This window comes from Leptodactylus fuscus, chromosome 3 (assembly GCF_031893055.1).
Source record: "Leptodactylus fuscus isolate aLepFus1 chromosome 3, aLepFus1.hap2, whole genome shotgun sequence".
Lineage (NCBI taxonomy): Eukaryota > Metazoa > Chordata > Amphibia > Anura > Leptodactylidae > Leptodactylus > Leptodactylus fuscus.
Genome location: NC_134267.1, coordinates 145,667,627 through 145,673,794, shown reverse-complemented (window position 1 = coordinate 145,673,794; position 6,168 = coordinate 145,667,627).

Below are 6,168 nucleotides of genomic sequence, written 5' to 3'. Positions count from 1 at the left end.
ATTGACATTTGGGTTCAGATTCAGCGCAGCTCTCAGAGTCTCCCTGGCTTGATCATTCCAGTATTTGGGGGTCTTTTCAGCTTCTATAAGGCACAATACACAGAACATAAATGAAGTTGTTATATGTCCATTTTTATTGCAGTTTGGCGTTTTGATGGAAAAAATTTAATCACTGGCATAGCGTACCCTTTCCAGGCCCTCAAACAGTATAATTCTCCATTTGCACACACTATAATGTCCCTAACTTTTCATCTTATTTTAGAATCATCAGGGGTCACAATACCCAAGGACAGACAGCATGTCGGTATGGAAAACATGATTCTCTCTGACGATTTCTGGCGGAATCTCCTATGGATACTCTGACACAGACATGAATCTAGCCTTAGGCTGCCAGAAAAGTACCAGATTTATCACATAGGATGATGCTGGATGATGTATCTGATGCATCTTTAGACTATCTAACCTAACTTGATTTACTTTGGGTCAAAATTTTAGGGCAAAAAGTTTGGTAAAATTTGTTGCATTTTGTCACATTTAAGCCATGCTCTCTTTCCATGGAAGTCATGACCACTTTTTTCACTTAATTTTGATAGTCGATCATGATTGCCTAAATATGTAACCTCAGAGACAACTACTTTATGTAAGCAAAATCTTCAGGATTGCTAACAATGATCATGAACACTTTCTGCAATTAAAAGAGTATTGCCATGTAATATACTGAATTCTATACTGCCCTTGTCCATGTGACTAAGACTTCAATTTATCTGCAACATGAGTTAACTGCCACATATAAAGATGTATTGTGCGTTTACTTCATGATCAGAAAAGCCACTATATAAGGGAGCCTTCACACGGAGTAAACGCGCGTGTATTTTTGCAAAATACATGTGTAAAAATAAGACTCCCATTGACTTCAATGACATTTTACAGGCGTATATTTACAGGCGTATTTTTACACGTGTAAAAAATATCATCGAAGTCAATGGGAGTCTTATTTTTACATGACATGTAAAAATTGTGTATTTTTACACGTGTATTTTGCAAAAATACACACGCGTTTGCTCCGTGTGAAGGCTCCCTAATGCCCCACGCCCGAGGAACAATCTAAAAACTCAGTCACTACATCTGCCAGATTTCTTGTCCCAATCCCAGTCAGTAGACCAGGACTCCTTTGGCTCAGTGATCTTTGATAGTGGGAGTCCCTGCCTTATTGTGGCTTCACTATCCCAAACTGTATACGGTATGAATAGGAAAGTTGAGGGTATGTAGGGACTCTTGTCCTGATCCGGTCCTGATAGCCCCATGTACATGGGGCCTTACACGGGGAACTGTGCTACAGACAATCATTGTTGCCATATGTGCTTGTTTGTTGGCTCATAAGAGATAAGGTGTTATCTCTTATCTATACCCTGTGTAGCTTAATGTGCTGATGATTGGACATAATGACTTTACTGTATATACAGAGCAGATATAACATACAGTGAAATGGTATATATAATAAAATTTAAAGAAATAAATAAATATATATATATATATATATATATATATATATATATATATGAAAAATAATTGCAGCAGCACCACCAGCAAATCTGGGGATTATCCCACAAATTGCACAGCAGAAACCCCTCTTCAGGCAAAAGGGTTTGCAATAGAAAAAGCAATCCGGTCTGTCAGCAACTTGTATGGATGGAAAATGTCCTTTTATTGGAAAAAGCAGTACACCACGTATCGGTCCACTCTTGAAAAAGGGCCCGGTGTGGACCAATACGTGGTGTACTGCTTTTTCCAATAATAGAACATTTTCCATCCATACAAGTTGCTGACAGACCGGATATATAGACAAGCATTTATCCTTCATTCATTCATTTGGCTTCAATCCAGTCCCTGGGCAATACCAAAGCATTTTCTCTGGATATAGTCTATTCTCCCAACACCCAGTTGTGATGGAAGAGAGAAAAGGAGAATCTCTGCATTGTAGGATCCCAAATATCTGAGTGGTGGGGGGTATGCCCATCTCCAGGTAATGGCTACATCTTTACTTTCTGCCCACAAATTAATAAAATTCATGTTTGCTCAAAAATACTGTATCATGTTAATAATATAATTATTCATTGATACATGTAGTCCAAATGCTATCCTTAAAGCACACCTCTTCTGGAAGCAGTGTAAATGCGGAGTAAATACCATCATTTCCCTCCAGTTCAGTACAGATGGTTTTTGGGTTTAGGGGGTTACCAGTATGTAGAGTGAGAGTAAGCTCAAAGATCAAATATTGGCTCACCTATGGATATGGCTGCTCCTGTACAGAATGGTACAATACATAAGGTAGTGATGAGCACAGACACTGAAGCTTTATGGATCAGGTTCATCTTCTTCAGCTGTGTTCCTTCACTGGTCACTACTTGAAGCACAATTGATCTTTTGTCACACTATACCTATATATATATAAAGACCCAGGACATTAATCCCTCCACCTTTGAACCCCAGTGTATGTTTTAAGTATCAGAGAAATAAGCATTTATCTACTGTGTTCAAGGCAGGTCACAGATCTCCAATACAGAATGTGATATGCAGATAGCACCTTATCCCCATAGTAGCAGATATGTACTGGCATAGCAATTATGAATTTGTCATGTCATTCTATTCAAATATATATATATATATATATATATATATATATATATATATATATATTTCCTGAACCCTCACCTTCATCTGTGCAAGTTTATTCATGACACATAGAAGTTTTTCCTATGTTCCTAGAGGGAATCTACCACCACCAAAATCACTGCACTTTGGGTGTAGTACACACCTTAAATACTCTAGTCTAGCTGTTCCCCCATACAGGTGTGCAGACAGGCTGGGGAGGAATCTAGCTACTATTCTCACTGCACATTCAGTTTGGAAGGGTTGCATTGCATGTTATATTGCACTGTGTATTGATGTATTGGTTAGAGTAAGTCACTTTGGCTGGTGAGGTCTTTGTGCAGTCATTGCTATGAGAAGTTCCAGCAAGTCAGATCATGTGATGGCTCTTCATTGGTGGAACAGAGTTGCACCTATAATTTGCCCCATAGGAGAAGCTGAATGTTGCTCTCAAGTGGTGCAACCCACTGACGCCAAATGATTGCCCAAGTTACTCATGACAGGAAAGAGCACACTGCACCATTCCAGTACAAAAACATTCTGTGTCACATTCTTCAATGTGGCAAAATTTAGTTTTGTGTCAAAATGAATTCTATTTGACAAAATCAATTCCTGTGCAAACGGTATTATAACGCCATACTATTACCATGTAATAGTACGCCGTAGAACACGAAGAGGTAAAGGATTTTAAACTGACCCGTTTACTTCAACCCTTTAAGCCCAAAATAGTGACATGGTGTATGTTTGTTTTCTTGTCTGCTGTGGGCAGGGTGAAATGAATGAAGATGATTCTGATATTTGGGTCTGCAAGGAAAGGATGGCGTACAACCTTAATAATAATAATAATAATAATAATAATACATTTTATTTATATAGCGCCAACATATTCCGCAGCACTGTACAATTTATAGGGTTCAGATACAGACAGACATACATAACAAAGAACGTCATTTCACACAATGGGACTGAGGGCCCTGCTCAAAAGAGCTTACAATCTATGAGGTAGAGGGGGTGACACAAGAGGTAGCAGGGGCGGCATTGCTTATACAGTGTTCAGACAATTTTGTGCATTAGGAATTGTGATAGGCTAGTCTGAAAAGATGCGTCTTTAGTTTGCGTTTGAAACTGTAGAAGTTGGGAGTTAATCTTATTGTCCGGGGTAGAGCATTCCAGAGAAGTGGTGCAGCTCGGGAGAAGTCTTGTATACGAGCGTGGGAGGTTCTGATAATAGAGGATGTAAGTGTTAGATCATTGAGTGAGCGGAGAACACGGGTTGGGCGGTAGACAGAGATGAGGGAGGAAATGTAGGGAGGTGCGGCTTTATGGAGAGCCTTGTGGATGAGAGTAATAACTTTATATTTTATTCTATAATGAATAGGCAGCCAATGTAGTGACTGGCACAGACCAGAGGCATCGCTGTAGCGTCTAGCCTGATAGATGAGCCTGGCCGCTGCATTCAGAATAGATTGTAGAGGGGAGAGTTTAGTGAGGGGAAGACCGATTAGTAAGGAGTTACAGTAGTCAAGGCGAGAATGAATCAGAGAGACAGTAAGTGTCTTTAGTGTATCTCTGGTAAGGAAAGGGCGTATTCTGGAGATGTTTTTGAGGTGGAGGTGACATGAACGTGCGAGTGATTCAATATGAGGGGTGAAGGAAAGGTCTGCGTCAAATATGACCCCGAGGCAGCGGGCATGCTGCCTAGGAGTTATAGTAAGGCCTGAGACTGCAATGGATATATCAGGGACAGATCTGTTAGATGGTGGAAACAGTAGTAGTTCAGTCTTAGAGAGATTTAGTTTCAGATAGAGCGAGGACATGATATTAGAGACAGCAGAGAGACAGTCACTGGTGTTCTGTATGAGTGCAGGGGTGATGTCACGGGAAGATGTGTATAATTGGGTGTCATCAGCATAAAGATGGTACCTGAAGCCAAATCTGGTGATGGTTTGTCCAATGGGGGCTGTGTAGAGAGAAAAGAGCAGGGGGCCGAGGACCGAGCCCTGAGGAACCCCAACAGCAAGGGAAAGAGGGGAGGAAACAGAGCCCGCGAATGATACACTGAAAGTGCGGTCTGAGAGATAAGAGGAGAACCAGGAGAGCGCAGTGTCATTGAGGCCGACTGAGCGGAGCATAGTGAGGAGAAGTTGATGGTCAACAGTGTCAAAAGCTGCAGAGAGGTCCAGAAGAATAAGAAGAGAGAAGTCACCATTGGATTTAGCCTTTAGTAGATCATTAGAGACTTTTGTGAGAGCTGTTTCAGTAGAGTGCAGAGCGCGGAAACCAGATTGTAAGGGGTCAAGCAGAGAGTTAGCAGAGAGATAGCGGATTAACCGAGAATAAACCAGGCGTTCCAAAAGTTTAGAGATGAAGGGGAGGTTAGAGACGGGTCGATAGTTAGCAGCACAGGATGGGTCCAGAGAGGGTTTTTTCCCATGTACGTGGCAGGTAACCACTCTCACTTATTTAGGCATTGAATTACACTACTTATATCAGTACCCTATTTTCAGTGGCGTAACTACCACCATAGCAGCAGAAGCAGCTGCCACAGGGCCCGGGACATTAGGGGGCCCGGCGACAGCTACCCCTGCTACCCCCGCTCTTATCACAGACAAACTGTTGTAACTGTGATAAGATTGGGGGAAAGCTTGTAGGACCTTGTATGTTGTCAGCCGTCACATGACTAGGTTGGGTGTGTCTTTATAGCCCGTGCAGTGCTGCAAGAGATGAAGAGAAGGAGAGATGTGCTGCTAGGTACAGAGGGGGAGGGGGGAAGGGAAATGCAGGATAGAGAGTGTGTGACTGTGTGTGAGTGTGTATGTATGTGTGGTCTGGAGGAGGGGAGAGGACAGTGTCCTGATATCTGTGTATTAGGAGGAGGGGGGGAGGTGAGTGTCCTGATATCTGTGTATGAGGAGGAGGGGGAGGGGAGTGTCCTGATATCTGTGTATTAGGAGGAGGGGGAGGACAGTGTCCTGATATCTGTGTATGAGGAGGAGGGGGAGGTCAGTGTCCTGATATCTGTGTTTGAGGAGGAGGGGGAGGTCAGTGTCCTCATATCTGTGTATTAGGAGGAGGGGGAGGTCAGTGTCCTGATATCTGTGTATGAGAAGGAGGGGAAGGTCAGTGTCCTGATATCTGTGTATTAGGAGGAGGGGGAGGTCAGAGTCCTGATATCTGTGTATTAGGAGGAAGGGGGGAGGTGAGTGTCCTGATATCTGTGTATGAGGAGGAGGGGGAGGTCAGTGTCCTGATATCTGTGTATGAGGAGGAGGGGGAGGTCAGTATCCTGATATCTGTGTATTAGGAGGGGGGGAGGTCAGTGTCTGTAGATGGATCAGTACTCTACACATTGTTTGTATTCAGACTTGCCTGCAATTGCTGTTACTAATGACTGTCTAATAGTAGTCAGGGGGCGCTCTGTGTATTGTATTGTATTGTACTGAAGGGGAGGGGGATAAGAGATGCAGAATGGACGAGTGTGTGAGATCAGTGTCCTGATATCTGTGTATGAGGAGGAGG